Source organism: Nilaparvata lugens, chromosome 3 (assembly GCF_014356525.2).
Source record: "Nilaparvata lugens isolate BPH chromosome 3, ASM1435652v1, whole genome shotgun sequence".
Classification (NCBI taxonomy): domain Eukaryota; kingdom Metazoa; phylum Arthropoda; class Insecta; order Hemiptera; family Delphacidae; genus Nilaparvata; species Nilaparvata lugens.
Genome location: NC_052506.1, coordinates 50,649,029 through 50,671,522, shown reverse-complemented (window position 1 = coordinate 50,671,522; position 22,494 = coordinate 50,649,029). Strand labels below are relative to the sequence as shown.

Below are 22,494 nucleotides of genomic sequence, written 5' to 3'. Positions count from 1 at the left end.
TTATTGTAATGTTCTCTTATTTTGTTTGTTTTTGTGTTGAATTGAATAAAATTATTATTGATTGATTACACAAGATATTCACCTTCAGTTTTATGCAATGAGTTTATAATGTTTCAATGCAAGCATGTGATCATGTTTCTATTCTAAGCATGGAGAGATCACATTATAAAATCGCAGTTACTTGATGGATATCATTAACTGACGCACCACCTGCCCCAACAAACGTCATCTCACCCTCCTTATCTCCTTCTGTTCTCCCATTAACAACAATATAACCCACATTATCACACATTTCTAAATACTTTCTTCCTCTTGAATCTATAGTCGAATCTTTTGAGGTTCTTAATAAGTACAATCCTCCTAAATCATAATCAGTGTAATCAGTTACTCTCATTCCTTGCATATTGCCTATTCTAACATCCTTATCACCTATCAACGCTATTTCTAAATCTGAATTTTCCAATATCCCTGAATTGGGATTAATATATACAGGTAATAAATGAACATCCTTATTTTCACTAATCTTGACAATCGCCACTGGTCTACCTTCTCACTCTTTCTACTCTGATACTATCTTTAAAAATGGAGTTTTCTAGCTCTGCCGTAATGAGAAACTCTCACACCCCAATTCCATACAACTATAAAATCTGAGAGATACGAATTAAAATAACCAGCTTCTTTCTCCAACACAAAAGTTTCACTTAAACATATTACGTCGTATTCTCTTAGGATATTAAAGAAACTGTTCTCTTTAAGTTTACTTTTCAGACCACAAACATTATAATACAGAATAGAGTAAAATAAATATGAAGATGATATACTAGACTTCAAGAACCAAACAGAAAGATCTTCACTAGTATAATAAATTATGAAAGCACACTGAGAATCTACTTACTACAATCAAAGCATCATTTAAGCTCACAATACATCACATACTTCAGAATAAGTGTTAAGAGGATTGCTTCCTATCAACATCTGAATGTGAAATTAATTCAGGATCCTAAACTTATGAATATTTTCAATTTTCAGAGAAATTCCTACGAGCATTATCTAATGACAATTGACAAATTCAATACATTAATCAAAGGTGAAATCTGAATTAGTTCAATCAAATTTGAATCAAAGATGGATTAGTTTTAAGAATTGAGATACAATCGTATGGGCTCAAACGTGATCCAATCTCTCATTCTGAGATCCAATTATAGGAAATAAATTAATCTTGTAGGTGGAAAATATTATATGATTGTTGACTTGATGACTTCTAATGTGGTATGTCACTTCCAAGTGTAACTAGACGTGAAGAGAAAAGTAGTCTATTGTGGGCTTCAGAGCAGCACGGACGGTTCTTTCCTCGTGGACCTATACTTAGAGGGGTGGAATTGGAAAAGAGTCGCCAAGTTTTTAATCACGTTGAGGGCGTACTATGTACTTACAATGGTTTCAGGGGTGGTATGTGGTTTGGGAGAGCTCAGAGGTGAGCGCAGCAAACAGTGTGAACTCTTCTCATTCGTCTTGCACACCTAACATGAGCTACTCTCACTCACTAACACTACTAACGTTGACTCACACGCACACGCATATGTGTAGACAAGGGGTGCCCTGTAATTACTGAATCCCAGCATGGTGCCTGGTGCCTCATGTTTTGCGCTCTCAAATCTCATTCCCATCATCCGCATAATAAAGTACAATCGGTGCCAAAAGCTGGCTGGCTCTGTGGTTGGGCTCTGTGCCCTGGGCCGATTTACTGTGGTACAAAGCATGTTTCTAATTCTGTTTTTCTGTTTTCAAAGTTACATACATACGTAATGTGCTTACTGAGAGGTTTGAAAAGTCGAAATATTCCCCTATAAAAATCATGGTACACATTTTCTCACATTGTTATATTTTTCTTAACTGTATTTCATAACAGTACAATAATTGTTATACTCGTAAATACCTTTTCTTAATGATATTTTTTTTGTCTTCCTATCTCAATTCTTTCACAAACTACATCCCTTATCATCCCAAGAGCATATTTTCAGTAAAGCATTAATAGACAACTGAAAAAAAACTTGATCAACATGTGAACGTGGAAGCAATCCAGCTGCTCACCGGGTTGGGTAAGAAGACCACAACGCAGAAAGCCACACGAATTAGTTTAGTGCTAAAATTTTCAACTGGAAGTGCAAAGGCAGAATACTGTATCCTTTTATGCTTACTTACTTTCCGTGTCCAAACAAGCAATCATTAAACACTCAGGTCCCATGTGAAAAAAAAACAAAACAAAAAAAAACAAATATAATAAAAAAATATATATAAACATTGGATCAAACATTATCTTTAAATTACATGTTTCCAAAAATTTGCAACCGATTGGGCTTTGTCATTTGCTTCAAAGAGATCCTCCTTTCTACATTGGACATCAAGCTGATGGCACACAAGCAAGTGCTCCTGCTCCTGAATTGCTCCACACTCGCAGAAGATCTCATGCCAGTTCATGAGCTGGCAATGAACCCCATTTTTGCAGGTTTGTTTTGCACTTGGACACTCCTACCCTTAAACGGCTGAGAGCTTTCCAAGTCAGAAAAGCCAAATCATGACCAGGAGGCAATTCTTTCCGACATGAAAATCCCTCCAACATAAAGACATCCCTCCACTGCTCCACACGATTTTCATCAGGAGAGCCCTGCAGGACATGGGATGTTGCCAAGAAACTCCTCCTTGACTTGAACCGTCCAATCCTTTTATGCTAAAAATAAATAATTGTAAATGCTGGTATAGACAACTTGTAAACTACATTGGCCGAAATTGCAAGAGTAGGAGCTCTTATATTCTACCATTTCCACTCCAATTAGAAATTTTTCATTTGATATGAGTATTTTTCTGAAAGACCAGTGCTTCCATAATTCAATCACGAGAGAAAATTATAGAAATTGCGAAGTACGGTATTGATTTGAAATCAGCTCTCATATCTCAAAACGGGAATTAATTGGCTTAGAAACATATAGATTAGAAATCTCATATTGGTAACACATCAAAATATAATAACAGAAAAGTATTGAGCAGATTCTTTGATAATAGTTCCAGAAAATTATTTTATGAACTTCCTTAGTGATTTTTAAATACTATAAATAGGAATTCTAATAACCGGTATTTGATTCATATCAATGGAAACACAATCACTATCTTTTCTTTAAGATTTTTCACTCTTCTGTTTCATACATATTTTAATTGCTGTGCATCCATGATATATGATACTCAGTGCCAGCATCAGTTAAGAATTCTTATTGAAAATATTACAATGCAGTGTAAACAAACACAGTAGGTTTTGTTTGCTACTATTGTAGAGAAACACTTGAATTTGAATAAACTTTTGTCTTTCAAGTTTTTATGTCTCTTTTTTGTGGTTTGTAAGTTTTATCATCGAAATTAGAATTATGGATTATTTAAAAACATATTCATTTGATGCTATAAACATCTTTGAAATTTTTTGACATTTTTGCAATTTAATTCTTTCTGAGAGTTTCTTATTGTATAGATTCCAGAAAATAGCCAAGATAGTTCCATCGTTATTGGTTTGAAGATTCTCCTTCTTCAATCTAAACTCTACATCCCAAAATGATTGTAGAGGGTCATTTGAATAAATTTTTGGAATTTATTAAATAGTTTTCTAGCCCTTTTCATTGTTTTGAAACCCTTTAACCTAAGCGAATTCCTCACAAGTGGATGTGATAAATATAAAACAGTGTTTCTTCAATTATGGAAAAATTCTACAAAATCAATATTCTCATTAAACAAATTTTATCCAAAGTTTGAGAAATTCTATCAAGATTAGGACTGGGGAAAACAGGAATAACCACTCACATTCATTTAATTATTAGCTCTAGAAAAGTTTGAAACAAGAACTCCATCATTAGAACAACGGGATTCTTTCAGCCTTTAGTTCAATCAAAATATGAAAGGAACTTTTTTATATGATATAACGATTTATTCACAGGTATTCTTTCCACGGTTCAACTGCTCATTAAAATTAATGCATGTGAAATTTCACAGTGCGACAAATTACCTTGTCTCCATTTATCTCTATTTATAATAAATTCATTATTACTGAAAGAATGGCCCCTGTGTTGGGTATCATGATATTTCAATTTCAACTTTCTCACGACTCACCTGACTTGAGATTCCTGACCCAATTATAAATATAGATGCAAGGTACTACCATTCTAAATTTATATACAATTCATACCACCAGGAATATATCAATGTAATAATATTCCTGAAACTTGGTTCAGGTATTAAGATTTGCTGTTAATGATTGATGTATCAATTAGGCTTATATGAATAATCGAGGTCAATTATAACATCTGCTATTGAGTGTCATGAATGTTAATTTGCATTTTGCTCATGTATATTGTATTGCGGTGCAAGTTTCTGTTAGAAATAGGTAAGGAATAATATACATTACTTTTCCAAGAATTATTAAACTCTGTAGCCAAATTATTCAATAAAAACATTTTGTATTAGTGAATGATTATATTTCAAGTTTGAATTATTATTATTATTATTATTATTATATTTTATGGTTTGAGAAGTGCATTGGTATAATGATGAATCACTTTTATCGTAAATTTTAATCAGAAATATTTACTCATATTCATTTTCAAGTTTTTCTGTTTCCTCCCTAGCCTGAAAATGCATGCTATATGACGCAGCTACTGATATTCAAATTTTCTATTTCTACGGGATTCTCAAAATATCTATTTATTTGAATAATATAACATACTGTGAGGCTCTTAAAATATACGTGAGTCATAGAGCAAAAATAGCACAGAATTATGCTATCTTTTCTCAATGCTTGAGCGGAATAAATTCACCAACATTCCATTAGAAACCAAATGTTTCATTCAGCGTTTAACTGAACAGAAAATTTTCCGAACTGGAAGGACAATAATTATTCTTTGTGGCTTTGATTTGCAGGATACCACAGGAGTACTGAGATACCAGTTTTACGGTACACTATGTAGAAATTAGATGTCTTTCTTCATATTCCCTCAAAATTCAAAGGAACTATAATTTAAGAAAGGAATATAATTTCAAGGAACTGAAATTAGATTTCATTCAAACTTTCTAATCATTTGATGGAATAAAGATTCAGAAGTAGCATTTTTCAGTAAAGAACGATAGAATGCATTTATGCACAGATAAGAATTCAGAAATAGCTGGTACATATAAAGATACATACTCTTCAGAATGTTGTTGAATTCAGAAATAGCTGGAAAATATAAAGACTCCAAATATTTTTTTAAATGTTGTTGGACAGTTTCCGGGGTCAAAAATTGCGTTTGTCTGAAGTTGATGAAAGTTTAGGCGGTTTCGCGGGCCAAAAATGGAAGTGAGACTGGCTTGGACAAGGCGGGCAAAATATTGAAGCAGTATGACGGTCGGTGGTCGAGCGAGTACATTTTAGTGCAGTGAAAGGTCTTGGTAGCCTTTGACTGGTGTGTAATTTGACGTCCCATCAAATGACATAAAGGAGAGCGGTTGCCGGCTGCAGTACAGTCCCAAACAAAATCACACTTCCTCCTCATCATCATTCTCTCATTTTGATGATGATGATGATGATGGTAGTGACTACTCACATCATGCCGCACGTTCTCTTCTTCCAGAGACTGTATATTGCATCTCCACATCATCATCATCATCATATATCTTCTCTTTTAGATGTATCTCTTCTCTCTTTTAGTTTTATCTCTTCCCTTTTTTATCCTTATGTCTCATGGAATCTTGTTTGCTCTGAACATACATTCTTCGGCTGTACTCTGTACTCCAAATTATCATCAGTGCTAGCCTTCTCGGTCAGTTGCGGACAATCTTATTGTTTGGAAACAATATTTTTTTTCTCAAAAATATAGTTATTCTCTATAGTTATTATAATAGACGCTTCCTACAAAAATTGCAAGAATAAGGTGAATTATGACTTCCGGGTATGTATTTTCTACTTTAACAATGACATTGTATAGAAAAACTCAAAATGTTGAGATATTTTCAATATTTTACTGACTATTAAGCATACTATGGTATGAAAATAGATTGAGCTACTACGATGATAAACTAAAAATAAGTATTAATATAAAGTCTTTCTCCTTTCCCTTCACAGACTTCTCCACTGTGTGACGCTGTGGCGGTGGATTGATTCACGTTTCCATTCATCTGATTCTCGTCAAATCTTCATGTCGAATAAATTTGATGATTCTCAACGCTTACTCTATAGATTATTCAAGAGAATTTTCAATATTCATGAATCTAATCGCGAATTAAGCTTCTCAAAGTAGTTATTGGTTCTATTTTGATGAATATGTTTCCTATCTCTTGTTCGGTTGGCTTACAGAAGATTGCAGTCTTCAAGATTTTCCAAATATTCCACTTATTCTGATATTTGAGTGTTTAAATGTGCAGTTCATTCATTTTTCAATGGAAATTAATTGGAAAACAGGCCTTGAAACCAGTTATTTATCAGTTATGGAAATTAATTGGAAAACAGGTCTTGAAACCAGTTATTTATCTACGACATGACATAATCGTATCGTGAATAACTTCAAATGTCAATTGAATGAGCTTCAGGAAGCTCACAAAGGCAGGATCCTAATCTTGAAAATTTTTTCCATCGAATTATCTAATAGTTTGAATTGGTTAAACCAGCAGCAATTTCAATAACTTCCACACCACAACACGTTTCATTGAACTATAGTGAGGTCCACTCCACCTTATAATGACAGTATTTGATTAACATTGGTGCTGCTTGTCTATCATTCGACAATGCATATAGCGCTATCTTATTCTCGCTCCACAACGTTGCCAATCTCAATCTCAATTATTAAAATTCATTATTTAATCATTGGGGAATGTATTTTCTTGAGAAATGAGAAATAATTGATTATTTTCAACAAGAAAGAACTGTCAATATTACATCAGATACACCGGTATCAGCTATGTTCTGTAGATGGCAGTGGTAACGCAGAGAATCGGCAACGCTGTTCTCTGATCTTTCTCCACTGCCATTATAAAGTGCACCTCACTGTAGTACTTTTCTTGGCAGGCTCCTTGAAACAGAAGAAATGGCGTTTTAGCAGCGTCATTGGTCTCGCCATCATTGTGTAGTGTGAGTGTGTGAATGTGTGAGTGTGGGTGATGATCATCTTGATGATTATGAGTTTGTGCGGTGTGGTGAGAGAAACAGTGAGAGAGTGATCGAGTGAGTGAGAGAGGATAGAGGATAGATGGTTGAGGGAGCAATGTGCGGCTCGCGTCTTATGCGGAATGCAGGACTCGTGGTATGATATTCAATTACTGGAGGATGAGTAGGCAGAGATATTTCTACTGACAGTAATTAAGAATGCCGTCGAACGTCTGGTGTCGGGGTGTTGATAGCGGATTGATGGCTAGGGGTGAAGGAGAGGATCAAGGGATGCCGAGGGCCGTCTTTATCCCTCACTGTCACTCAGTCGTTCTCTCTATCTCTCACTCTCCCAATCTACTATTTGGAAATTAAATTGACTGCAAGTCGACACCTCTCCGTTTCATCACGCTTCAGTCGATTTCTAGGCAATGTGGATCAAACGGCCAACATCAACTTACTCAGGATCACTTTTGATCTCAATACCTGCCCAGAAAGGTGTGTGTTGTTTGTATAAATAAAACGACACAAATTGTGTTCATACAGCTTATGTGCGAAATAACCCTTTGCAAAAATATGATGGGGAAAAGTCGATATGTGAACTGTTTTATTGACCTTCACAATGTGTCTCATACAGAAATATGATTTATTTTTCCAAGGAAGACCTTCGAAATGTTTATAATGATCATATCATATAATTCATATATTATTTTAAATTTCAGCTAGAAACTTGAATGCAACATGCAAGATACCTTCATAACTATGATAAGGATAGGAAAAATATGAGAGAAAGAAATAATACATGTTCCAAGCTCTTGAAAAAATGAAAAGCCAAAACTTAAACTGGATCTACTGCATGGTATTTTTAAAAAGGTTTCAGTGAATGATCTTTGTTAATTGAGTCTTCATCATTCGTATTTCAAGATACCTGCAGTTGACATGTGACGAGAATGGTATCACTGGAACAATACTTTTGCATTCTTGAAAAATAATAGTGAAACATGTACTGAATGATTATAATGGAACTGTTGATGACAAACTGTCATCGGGTGGACCACACACGTCGATGACTCGGAACTGGTCACAAAGGGAGATTCAGTACTTCAATTATGCGCTCAGCACCAGACTGTTCAATGCAGTCCTGTTCATGCCAACGCTGAGTGCTGAGAGTGCCTTTGGCATGTTGGGCCTTCTCTATTGCGTTTTTGTCCAAGCCAATAACGCCCTTCCTGAAAGCACATATGCCAAAATTAAATGCCTTCATTATAAAAGTTGTTCAAGCACGCTGCTGCAATCAGCAGGTATTTGCAATTCAGTACTCTCTGGATGTGTTGCTGTCTGGTTATGTGTGGTAATTCAGGGGTTTTTCAATCTCTTCTATAAAGAATTTTGCTTCAATTTGCTCAAAATCATGAGTCAAGACAGTAAATTACATTCTTACTGGATAAATGATATTTCATGCTCATAGTTACAGAATTAATTGTACTTGCTAGCATAGCATAATTTAGAAACAAGGGAAAAGCTACTGTACTATCATAGGATTGTAAATATTAAAATGATTCTCAACAGTTAACAAGAAGACAATACTAAAGCATTGGTCAAGACCAGTGAACCTTATAGTTTTGAATAGTATTTTTCTGAGAATCCTGATCATACTGCAGCAAACAATAGAAATGAAACAATACAAGCATACAAGAAACAATAAAAGGCTACCAGAAACAATAGGCATATTCTTCAGTTGGAAGATTGATAGTTTCAGCTATTTAGCTAAAAGGTAAACCCAAAACTGTCCAAAAACACTTTGGGATTTCTGAGAAACGGCTGAACTATGTCGCGGTCAAGACAAGGTAGAAATATATCGTATGGGCGTTAATATAGATATACTTTACCGTCCTCCTGGTTGTCGTTCTGGAGGAGTGTGAATACTGAATAATTAATACTACCTGTCAAGAAAGTATCAAGGAAACCATTGCTTTATTTAGAACTGGAATGGGTTTTCAAGTAGAAAGTGGGTTTGGAGCCTTCCATTTCCTACCAAGCTAGGTTCTTAAATTATAATTTGCATTTCACACGTTGAAGTTGACCCTCTGGATGGGCGATTTTATAAATAGATTACCTGCTTACCTGACACTCAATACTGCAGGGAATATAATTGGATTTTATTGAAATAATTTCCCATGGCCGAAAATAAGTTTGTAAACTCTTAGCAGATAACTTGGATAATAAGAATGTTGGGTGGTATTCAGAAATAGTTTTACCTTATTATTATTATTAATTATTGATTTATTCATAATATTGTACTTCTAGCTCATTCCACAAAGTCCACAATGGATATGCCAACTTCAATTTCCTGAAGTTACAACACAAAAGTAGAAGTCCAGTTACACACACATATCAATGATTTTTGGACGTACGATTTTTTACCGTCCTTATAAACTATATTAAATTTAACAACATATTATGATCACATTATGTTTGTCAAGCTCTATTCAATCTTGTAGAGTTTATGAGTACGGCTAAAAATCGATGTGTGTGTAGCTGGTGGCATTATAGGCCTACAGTAGTATGGCATTTTTTCATCAAAGCTGATTCGTAACCCATATTTCAAATTCATTCTGTCGGAAAGCTATTTACTATGAAATAAGAATGAATCAGTTCATTCTACTGTTATAATGTTTATTTTATGATGTATCTCAATGATAATAATAAACTGCACGACAAAACTGGCCTTAGCAGAGTTGCTGCAAATCTGGTTGGAGGACGCACAAATCTCCTTTGAACGTTGTTTTATTTTTACTGTACTGAAAAAACGGACTTTGGAAAAACGTCTCATGAAGGGAAGAGGGAAAAATTTTTCAGGAACTGTAATATGACCATAATAAACTTTCCATAATCACTGTACCAGTAGCATCAGTACACTCAGAATTATAGTGAATTACTGACTTATGCCATGTATACGATATTCACTTCATCAGTCATGATAGGGAGGCTCCCTCTTCAACCTAAGACAAAAAACCCTGGGAATATTACTATCATATTACTGTAGAATAATTACTTCAAATATCTAATGGAAGCTATGAACTAAGGACTTCTGCTACTTCAAATATTGACCGAAGAACTAAGTAGCAGAAGAAAATTCGGAGGATGAAAAAAAAACAATCAGTCAATATTGGCAGTCCTTATTTCTATTTCAGCAGAAGTCCTTATATCTATTTATATAGTTTCTATTGAATATTTGAATAATTATCATAGTACAGTAATGATATTCCAGCAGTTGGTTAACTGCAATCTTTAATAAATCTTCCATTATCATCATAATTGATTATTATTATTCATCAATTGTCATAGTACATATTTTCGATTTATCCCATCTGTTTCCATATTTTCCTTTCAAAACAGGAAGGCTTTTCAACGAAAAACGCAGAGAATATTATCATCATTATCGATTATTATTCATCACGCAAATGTCCGTGTGGAATCAAATTCCAGAAAGCTCACTCAAAATTGAAAGAGTTGAACTTGATAGCATGCAACATTGTAAGTTATAGTTTGAGCCATAGTTTCACACCTATAATTGAAGTGACTCTTAAGTGAAATAGCGGCAGTAAAGTGTTTGGTTTAACAAGATGAAGGCCGGTGTCTATAATCAGAGAGGCAAATGAGACCGACGTAATTTTAGGGAAGTGAGATAATCATTATAATGATGGGCTAAAAACTATAAGCGAGCTACAGCCACCACCGAAAAAGCTACGGAGGTAAGAGCCTGCGGCTGAAACAGTGACTTGATCATGTGTCTGATTTTTGTGTGGTCTCTGACTGACTGACTAGTCGCTACCAGAAGCTCTGCCCGACGTTTTTCTGGCCCAATTCTCACAAACAGTTGAACCAGATAGCTGCAGGCTACCTGTAAATTTATAGGATTACGTAAATGGTCTATTACCACAGCGACTCGAAAAATATCGAGAAATGATCTGTGTTAACTGAATTAATGAATAAAATAAAAATATCCTCTTTCAGGAAGAGTTGGAATTTAGGAGTGCTCTTGACCTTGTCTTAATTTAAAATGATATATTTTTATTATTGGAATTGGTAGAATTATTTTCGGATGTGCACATTTTAACTTAATCTAGCCTACATGCCCATTGTTAAATACTCTTCTTCTTCTTCTTCTTCTTCTCTTCTTCTTCTTCTCTTCTTCTTCTTCTTCTTTCTTCTTCTTCTTCTCTTCTTCTTCTTCTCTTCTTCTTCTTCTTCGTGGAGCCAATCATTCGTTCTTTATTAGTGAAAAAAAACAAATAGACTACAGTAAAATATCATGAATTGGCATTTACGACGTTTATGGTTTCAGAAAAGTGATGCCCATTCTGAAGTTAGATGCTTTACCAAGAGTGCATAGTTTTGGAACTCGCTGCTGAAACTGATAACATTATTGATTTGGTAGAGTAGCGATATGGGGCCTAGGATTAGCGATCTTTGTACTCTTCATCGATGATAGAATCAGCTAATATTCATAACCTCATGGATATTATCAGAAAATATTATGGGCAAATGAAGTTTGAGATTACGAACTGCAAACAGTGTCCTAATTTAAAAGATTAACGGTTCATTAGGACATCCATAGCATTTCGTAGAAGGGTACAAGTGTAAATTGTATGACTATAGTGTATTTGGCTTATATTCCAGTATTGCCTACTTCAACCATTGCGACTGACTATTTAAACAATAGTTAATTTATCACATTTCTAGAGAATCCATTACAAATTACATTTTTTCACCTTATGTCCGAAATATTCGTTCTAATTATTTGGACTTGAACCTGGAACTTTCTCATAACTCTCACTTTATACGTAAATGAGAATCTCCACTGCCTCAATGATGATGATACAGACCAAAAAAATTGTGGATCAAAGATTGACATGGATAATATTAATATAACAATCAATCTTTTAATTCTATAATAAATCGGGAGTTGAAAATTTTTGAGCCGAGTCTATTGTTTCCTCCGGATCATTGAATGATTTGTATTTCTATCAATCAACTATTGGTTGAAACTCTACTCTGAATTAATGAATCGGTTGAAACTCTACTCTGAATTAATGAATCTTTACTTGGACAGAGGGATGACTTCATGACTACTCTACAGATATTCATTGATTTCAACCAGAAAAGAAGAAATTTTTGTGACAAGAATAATTTTGTCTCTGATTTTCAATTTTTCCTGGAAACCTTCAACACTTGAAATACTATCAATATATTATAATACATAACTCTCCCGGAATCACAATCATTACTATGCAGAACTTCTCATAATATAACAGTATTCGATTTATAATGAATTGAACAGTTTTATAATATAATGAATGATGAAACATTTACATGTAATCTTCTTGGGACTTCTGCTTAACTTTATTGTTAACCTTCTACTTGGTTTGGTCACATGGTGATGGTCTGGTCCATAAACAATTATATTATAGTGATATTCTTTTTCTTGGCCTGCCCTCAACTATATTTTGTTTATTATCTGAGCACTGAAGCGTACACATACTTCCATAACAAGATTACTTGCCTGCTAATTCAATTCCAGCACACGGGAACAAGGAAGTAGAAAATGAGAAAAAAATAGAGGGTCGTGTTGTAAGCTGAAACCCACAGTGCTTGCCTATTCACATGCAGGGAGGAAACCGGTTCTATGATTTTGCAATGCAAGGCAGCCCTGCTTGAACGAGGGGCGTTCGCTGCTTTTCAATGGGGCAGCTAAGCTCACCAAATTACTACACCAACAAAATCCCTATGGTCATGATTCGAAATGACATTCAGTTTCCAAACTCTCACGAGTAACGAGTAGTCACGTGATGCTCGTGTGTAGCCTACACTCAACTTTTTAGTTGGAATTGAAACTCAGCTTGGTTATTTTCAGCTTGGTTCATTTTCACTGCGTTGATTCAGCATTGCAATTTATCAAGATTGAATAAATTCATTATCAGAGATTGAAAATACTAGTAGTTCTGTGAACAGTAGACCTCACGCAGTATTCTCATCCACAAGTAGCTGATTGAAACTATAGAACTTATGGAAATACAGCAATAGACTGGCTTCTCCACACATCTGTGTAATCACTTGTCAGCTGATTTATGATGAATAATTCTATAGTCTGATTATTACTCTAATATTGGCGTATGAAGGAGGCTCCTTTTTCCTATTATCCTTGAAATGTAAAATTTCCAAAAACCTTGTATATACGTCGACGCGCAGTTTAAGAAGGAACATACCTGTAAAATTTCATGAAAATCTATTACCGCGTTTCGCCGTGAATGCGCAACATATAAACATTTGAACATTAAGAGAAATGCCAAACCGTCGACTTGAATCTTAGACCTCACTTCGCTCGGTCAATTAATATTCATCCTCAACAAATCATTCAATATTGACGATTTGTACAAAATCTCTCTATATAACTTTAGAAATAATGCATTATCGGCGAAAAGTGTATATATCAGAGAGAAAATTTCGGAGCTCCATTGTTTGTTTCCATTATGAATTGAAATTGATTCTATATAGTTTATGTCTTTCGTTGATCTCTTTGAAATGAATAGTGTATTCAAACATTCCATCTTTTGGAATAGTATCGGTATATGTTTGTGTACATGTTTTCATCTTCATTCATACATTCTGAATCAATACATCTATTTAATTTTAGAATCGAAGTAAGTATGAAGCCTATTTCATAATTATAATTTCTTGAAAATAAAATAATAGCTTAGTACTACATATTAATAAAGAATCACTAAAAATGGTTTTTAAGTTGCATGATTTTTCCAATCTACAAAGAGAGACTGCAGTTTTTCTATTTTTCAATCTTCTTCATGGAAATTGTTTTTTATTTGAGAATAATAACATTCGGGAGTTTATTTAGAAGTAATGCACCACCAGTTTTCACTTCTTCTTTCACACGTCGTATTTTGCAAAGGAGATGCTGGGACATGAAACAGTTTATCAAGTAGCAATTGCAACACAATGTGATCAAGTACCAAATTATGAATAATACATTTCAAGAGAGTATTTAGAGATTAGAAAAAACAGTTGGCAGCACTGTTTAGTGAAATAATGCAAAGGTGAAGTAGAGAAGACGCCACCGGTGTTTCAAAGAGAAAGAGAAGAGAAAGAAATTTAAAAAGAAAAAAGAGAAGGAAGACCCACGTCAAGACGCGTCACGTCTTGTCTCTTCGTTGCAAACGAAATAAGGCAGCGACTCATTGATGCGCAAAAATTATTTACCTAGGAGTTTTACGTAGGTTCACCCCCTCAACATTTGTATTCTTGCTCTCCCACCCCCTCACCAACAGCAGATATCACCCTTCAGTGAGCGAAGAGCACCTCCACACTAAAATAGGACAGACCTTCTGTAGTAAAACTCACCTGAATCTGTCAGTATTAGTTGAGTGGGAAGCATCAACGTTATTTATTGGGAATGCTGACCGTTTAAAGTGAATCTATACGTATTTACTGACAACTGCCCTTGGCAATGGAGGTTGTCGAGCGAAAAACAGACTGCAGCTGAACTGCTTCACTATAATCCCTTCCAGGGAAGACAGTCCTGAGCTGCGAATACATTTCACTACACACCGGTTTAGAGAAAGGTTTTTAGAAAAAACCCTAGAAAAACAAACATAATACAGTATTATGTGCAACAAAACTGTGCTCAACAAATAAATAATGTTTCTTCAAAAAGCTCTGAAGCCTATATTGGAGTTATTCCATTGTCGTCATACAGATTTGGAAAAAATTAAGTAAAATGTGATGTTAATTTTAGCTCAATGTTTTTTTATATGAAATTTTATATGTTCTATTATCTTGTCTGTTGTGTTTGGTAGATGAAAGATATTAATAAGATTACACTGTTGTGTCATATACTGCCGGAGCATTGCTTCCTTGATGCAGTTCCATATACAGTAATGAATAAGTAAAGTAAAATGGAAAAGGATGTACTTCAAGTTAGCTCTGAAGCATCATTACGTCTTCCTAACATAGATTTCAAAAAATATGAAGTTGTATAAATAATAGGATGGAAGATGGAATACTGGATAGCGATGTGAATAATGTGAACATTTTCTCTATAATTGTAATACACATGACGAAATAAAAAAATGCAATTGAGACCATACTACAACCTCATAGTTGCTCTCTTGCAACTCTCCAATAATTTTAAAGCAAGCTGGTTCAGAAGCTTCCTCTTTGCGCTGCGTAGTTGTAGGTGTTCAGATACTTCAAACTGAACTTATCAAATAATTAGATTGGAATCTATTTTTAGTAGTTTCAGACAGTACAATTTATTAATTCAGAACTTTTCAGAGAATTGGGAAAACCAACTAATAACATGTTTCTCACGTTGGAATCTAATTTTAGTAGTTTCAGACAATACTAGTAAATTCTCAACTTTTCAGTTAATTGGGGAAACCTGTTTAAAATAGGCTAGCATTTAAGGTGAATGTAGAGAATATTATGTGCTTTCCTTCCTCTGGATAAAAATTCATTACTCTATAATATTCCAAATAGACTTGGATTCTCTGGAAGTGCGCTTAAAATACTTTTGCTAAGTCAAAGCATAGAATGAAACATCATAAGTTTTCTCTGTTCAAAGGTAGCCAAGGTTAGTGAGGTAAAACGAAAACTAATAATTATTTTATTGGAGTCTTCAGCCAGTCAGCCAAGCTTACACGGTGGCCGGCTATATTTGTATTTTTGTTGCTTGTGTGCAACTACAACATAGTAATTTATGAAATTTGTACTGTGGCATTGTTTTTGACAGAGGGCACTCCGAAATGTGGTCAGGATAATTTGGGAACAGCTTTGTGATGTCTGTCGGCTCGTCGCCCGCGGGACCAAAGCAGACACGTCTCTAATAATATTCTGTTTCTCGCGCGCGAATATTCGGGAGATTGTGCTTTGGGAGCTCCAAACTTACCTTTGTCTTTCGAGTACAATGTAAAGATGCGTAGTACTTTGTGCTTACTTAGAACAACACCTCAACGGACGCCCAAATTCCAGCTTCTGTGCTTGAGGTGCGCGTGCATTGGCGTGTGTGCGTGTTGGACAAGCCTTCCCTATCATTTAGCCGCCAGTTTTGCGTGTGAGATGCCATTTAATTCAATTAATAGGACGGTGCACGCAACATCAAACAGATTTTGCTACCAAGAGCAGCGGTGGCGGCGGCGGCGGCGGCGGCCCTTCACACTCACACAGCCTCACAATAACCCTCCATTATCTTCCCGCCGGTCTCCTCTGATAAATATTTTCTGACACTAATGTTGGAATTGTTAACAGATTAAGTTATGGTATCACGCACTGTGCCCGATGCGATTCAACAGTGTGATCTGGGCCAGCCGCTCTACAGTCAACACAGTTTCTCTCAATGTAGTAAAACGACAGAAGCTTGCTATTTGAAGAAATAATATTTTTTCATTAGAAGGGTAGAATCAACAATAGACTCAAATTCTAAATCAACTCTAGCACCAATTAAATTATTAAATTTCAAATCCCAAAAAAGTTCCCCAACTTCAGAAACCCTAAAAAATCTCTACTATTCACTTGGACAAATTAGTATATTATTTATTAGTACTATAGTGAGGTTCACGTTCTAATGGCAGTATTTAATAAACATTATAGTCGCTATCCTAGTTGTCAATCATAAAGTCATAGCCTAGTTGTCATACATTATAGTCGCTATCCTAGTTGTCAATGCTATCCTTTTCTACTTCTGCAATCTTCCCAGATCGCTTCACAACAATGTAGAAATACATTGAATCAACAAAATATGCAATCTCAATCATTGAGATTTTTTATAAAAAATCCTTAAAAAATATTTTTCTTGGCGAATACAATATGATTGATTACTACAATGAACAGTTGATATTTTATCAGATATACCGATGTCAGCTACATTCTATAGGAGCAGTGGCAAGGCAGAGAATCGGAAGCGCTGTTCTTCTGTCTCTCTCCACTGCCATTATAACGTGGACCTCACTATAGGTATATTCCATTCACTCGGTAGAAGCTACCCGAGAAATAGACTATGTAGAGAAATATGTCGAATAGGACTTAAAACTAGAACTAGCCTATATTCATAGCTTTATATAGGACTATATTTACGGAATATATATCAGACTTTTTAAAATGTATGAATTCAGGGCTACTTTCTTGTAATTATAATATGCATTCTTATTCTATTATTTTATATATTTCAAAGGGTACTACAATTATATTTTATAAATATTAGACTTTATTTAGAACTTCATTACACAAAAAAAAAAACAATACGAAAAATAATTCTGATAATAAATCAATTTTCATATCTTAGATTTTTCCTTTATTATTATTTATTTTATTTGAATTGAAGGTTCTTTAGGTTTAGTCAGTCATCCTAGTAGTTAATTTTTACATATTATTCGAGAAGTATGATTAATACTCTCAGTCTAGTTGTTTCTCAAGGCCATGTTCCTTGTTGTAGAATGTTGAGTTTCATGATGAAGATGAAGTAGTACTTGAGAACATTGTAACCGTGCAGCACTCCTTCGTCCTTCATACCCCTGAACCTCACCCCCCCCCCCCAAACATGGTTGTTAGTAGGTGGAGGAGACCCACATGAGGTTTCACTCCGTACAGTTTCAAAATTCCCTGTAAATAAAATCAATGCTCCCTATCAAACCAATGCTGACAGTTTGAAGTGAAACCTATCAAGAACAGGGCAAGCAATAACGGTTCTTGCGCCTTCCCTTGTGTTACAAACGCACCATCACCCCCGCCCCCCGTTCAACAACTGCCTGCCAAGCTCTGGGTACGGAGCAACAAGCCACCCTCACCAAGCAAAGCAAGCCTCGTATCGTTCCTTTGTTTTCACACCAACTTTCTACCTACCTTTCAAAAAGCTATTTATTCCTTCACCTCCACAAATTCCTTAACTTTATACCTGAATTTGTCTTTCAGCGACAACCCGGGCAATGAACCCACATTCCTTAAACACATTTATATTATGCGCTTGTATGTCTCTAGTCCACATTTATGTTCAACTGGATAATACAAGACTTCAATAAATAGAATATAACATTTTCGACTATATATATTTCACATATTAAGTTGAAACAACAAAACCAGTGCAATAAAATCAATAATGCACTTCTATAAAATTCAAGGCTATAAGTGTTAGAATACATTGAGACATTATTGTACGACACAATATTGACACATTATTGTGAACTGATAAGAGATTTGTATCCATATAAACTGCAACAAACTCATTAAAATACTCTAGAATAATAATATTATGATAAATGATAATTTATTTATAATAACTTAACCTGCTTCATTTATTATTTTTTTTACAGTATTATATTTCTCATATACCATACTCATGCATTGATTTTCAGTTCATTGCGAAGTTTTGGAGATAAACAAAACTCTCAATCAAAAGATGTCCCTGACATTAAATGAATTACGATTAGTTGTATATAGTTAAAAAAAACTGTAATTTTTGTGTGTGCCACGGTAATGATCCTAGCGAGAGAAACAGTACTACGATGTGGAAGACCATTAGCGCCTAAAATTGGTCAGTTCTCTGTCAAAATGATTTATTTGCTCGTGACCAAAGAATAGTGAAGAAAACTTTCAGAAGGATCAATCCTTTACCAAATTAGTTATAGAGACGAAGCAGTTTATTCTGGCCAAAAGTGGTTGACAGTTCTCTAAACAAAAGACACGAAGGTCGAAGTGTCATTCACCTCTAGAATTTATACCTGCCAGCGACTCCACATCACATGGAGACAGTTCCTAGAGCTACAACTAATGATATACAACGTACAACCTCTGCTGTTCTATAGTGAAATTCATCTGAAAGTGTCAGCATTGGCTGAATGGGAAGCATTAATGTTATTTATGAGGATTGCTGACAGTTGAAAGAAGAGAAAATGTACGGCTATACAATGGTGTTTTGGGGGAAAGGCGAGGCAAGGCTCATGGCTCCAATGTGCCCCGTAACTAATTCTTGGCCTGTTTGTTGACTGAATAGCAAAACGAGCACAGCTGAATGGTGTGAGCTTCAGAATTTAGAGCTCTTGTGTTCAATCCAAGAAAATATACAGTATTGATGAGTAACAACATTTAAATGTATCAATTCATGAAAGTTGTGCCGAAGTAAAGATACTAAAAGTGTGAGATTTGGTGTTCTAAATAATCATCGCCAATATATAAATCATGCTCCTCCACATTCAAAACTGATAAATGTGGAATCAAACATTCAATTTGGAACAATTGAAATTCATGGTTCATCAAGTACCTATTAGGAGTTGCATAATGCCAAAATATCTATCATAATCAAATAATCCAAATTGAAAGCTAATGTGAAATCAAAAATGTAAATTATTTAGAACGTTCAATTAAACGATTAAACAGCTTGGGAGATTCATAGAGGCTTTGCTAATCACATTCACATTCAAATAATACAAATTCAAAACTAATAATGTGTAAACGAAATTGGTAATACTTCAGTATCACTACTATGTATATGCCTGGTTTTTCCCAGATTTCGTAGACTACTCCGTGTATTGATTGATTGATTGATTGAGTACTTTATTTATGTAGATTACAATATATACTGGCTTATAAACTTATATACAATAGCTTACAATACAGCAAAATTATAGATGAATTTACATAATATAGACTAAGAAAATAATTATTGAACTGTATATGATATGAAAAGTAATTTGTAATATAATAACTATAGATAATTATATTGTTATGCATCTACATAAATTGGCGGAGCTTTGGACATATCAATGTCCATTCTTCGGAAAGAATATTAAAAATATCCTCCCCACTAACTCTCTACCTAAATTGGAGAGATGAAAATATTTGTGGATAGAATTCAGTACCAGAGACAAGAAATATAATGCTTATCCTTTATCTAAGACAGTACTAATCCTAAATTATATCAGTTAACTGAGGAAACATTCTCATGTGAAACCAAATCTAATATGAATCACTGACCGAAATTGGAGAAGTACTAGGCCTGGAAGAAAAACAGTTTAATCAGATTAGATAAAAACGCAGATTAGATAAGCGTTGTCCTCTTGGTTATCTTGTCGGAAAGGTAAATCTACAATATGATTGTCTTCTTCTTGAGGAACGCTCTTATAACAGCCAGTTATATGAATTACAAAATCACTCCCCGAATCAGAAATCCTCATAATCCATCATCTTATACGAATTCCTAATGGAAATCAGCTGTATGTCTAAACATCTTTGACTAAGGCTAGGCGCACATCAGTTAGTCAAGACAAGACATGATCAGACACGTTTAGTCACAAAACTTCACATTGTTGCTTATGACGCAACTCACACTGATTAGTTATTGCGATTAGACATGAAAAACTAAGACTATGTGAAATATTGTGACTGAACATGTCTTGTCTTGACTAAGTGATGTGCGCCTAGCCTTATAGCACAGAATACAAATACAGCTTGTTGTATTCTATTCTGTGCTATAGGTATTTCTAGGACTTATGTAGGTATGATCATAGAATAAAAGAATCTTAGTTTTAATGTAAAACTGAGTAAATAGATTGTTTCAAAATGAAACAATCGTATAAGTTTTCTCTGGTATGATCATCTGCAAAATTTTGGATTTATTTATATTCATTCACATCACACAAAAATGTGTTGTGTTTTAAGTAAGCAACTAAAAACAAAAACCAATAACATTATCACGTCTTGTTATTTACTATTCACAAACAGAGCTGTTCTACATTGGTTGCTGATTTTCTTTCATTTGTCTTTTGTCACTGACCAACTGCAGCAGTCGGTCTATGATATTCGTATACTGCACACTTGATTCGTAAGCTTGACCGCTTATCTACTTGAATCTATTGTATGTAACAAGGCTTCTTGTTGGCCTTCCATTCACTACAACTTGTCGCAGTGCAACCTGCTAGCATTCAATAATAGAACTGCACTTTGCGTGACTTTTTACAATGCTGTGTAAAAGCAGGGAGCTTCTATTCAGACGCGCGCGCTATTCAATCTCTTTCTTTGCGTGGCCCGACCCTGCTTACAATCCCGCTCAATGCAATAAACAAACAATCATTTCGGCAATGCAATTCACCAATCTCACTGATTTTCCGCTACCATTCAATCCCAATTACTTACTGTTCCCTATGAACTTTCTATTCACTTGATAAAAATATGACAATCACTTAATGAATAATACTTCAATTTAATATTGTAGATGCTGACTGATTTCAATGTTATTGTTACTTTAATCCACGGTATTTACTTGATCTATTAAGTATTTATTAGAGATTACATTCACTTATCAACCTGAAAAATATTTCGATTGTAATTTGCAGGTGCTAATAGCTAATTGATTACTTTATCATACTTTTTCACTTTATAAGTATAACCACAGATACAAAACGACGATGGTAGTCTGTGGTATAATGTAATATTATTCTTCTATAAAAGTAAGTGATAATTAGTCTCCTATTCACTTGATAAGTACCTGATAATTACTTACTGAAATGAATAATACTTCAATATTGTGGATGCTGACTTGTTATCATAGTTACAGTAGATTGAAGGCTGGTAGATTTCCTCACAGTAAGATAGTTTCTTACTATCTGGAATTAAATTTCAATTAGGTAGGCATTAATGATAATAATTAATGCAGATTGATTTCAATGCTTTTGAGAATAGAAACCTTTAACCCTTATAAGGATTGCTTCCGTTATCATATTGAACTGGATAACTCTTGAATAATAATAATAATTATTATTATTATCATCAAACCATTGCTTATAATATCAAATTTTACTTCCATTAATTCCCCAATGATTATTATAGGCCTAAATTGAAATGAGAATTTATTTTTTTTTTTTTTTAATAACTTTGATTCCAAAAAAATGTGTTTTTTTTCAATACGTTTTTTCGAAATTAAATTACTTTATATTATAATATTGTAGCTGCAGTATCATTACAATAATTTTTATACGGTGAAAGGTATTCAACACTAATATAACATAGGAAATAGTTTCAACTGATTGTCATTAATAATATTTGGAATTTGTGAATTTATTCATTTTCAATTCATCATTGGTTTGAAAATCGTGTTGAGAGGTGTCAATCATATTTTTTTCTTACTTATATAAGGGCTGATACAATTTGCGGTGAATTTACTAGGAACTAGGATTGAAGGATTAAATGAATTTTTTAAATGAAAATTACCCCTAAAGAGCACTATTCTCAAATCTCAATAATACTATTATAAGTATGCTAAGACTACTTTAGATTAATTA

The 22,494-nt window shown here is 34.3% G+C and overlaps 1 long non-coding RNA gene across 1 annotated transcript in view; it reads left to right on the top strand.

The window, feature by feature from the left end:
* LOC120350481 overlaps positions 1-22,494 on the top strand; it is a 99,265-nt gene that overhangs the window by 45,946 nt on the left and 30,825 nt on the right. The gene's annotated exons all lie outside the window — the stretch shown is intronic.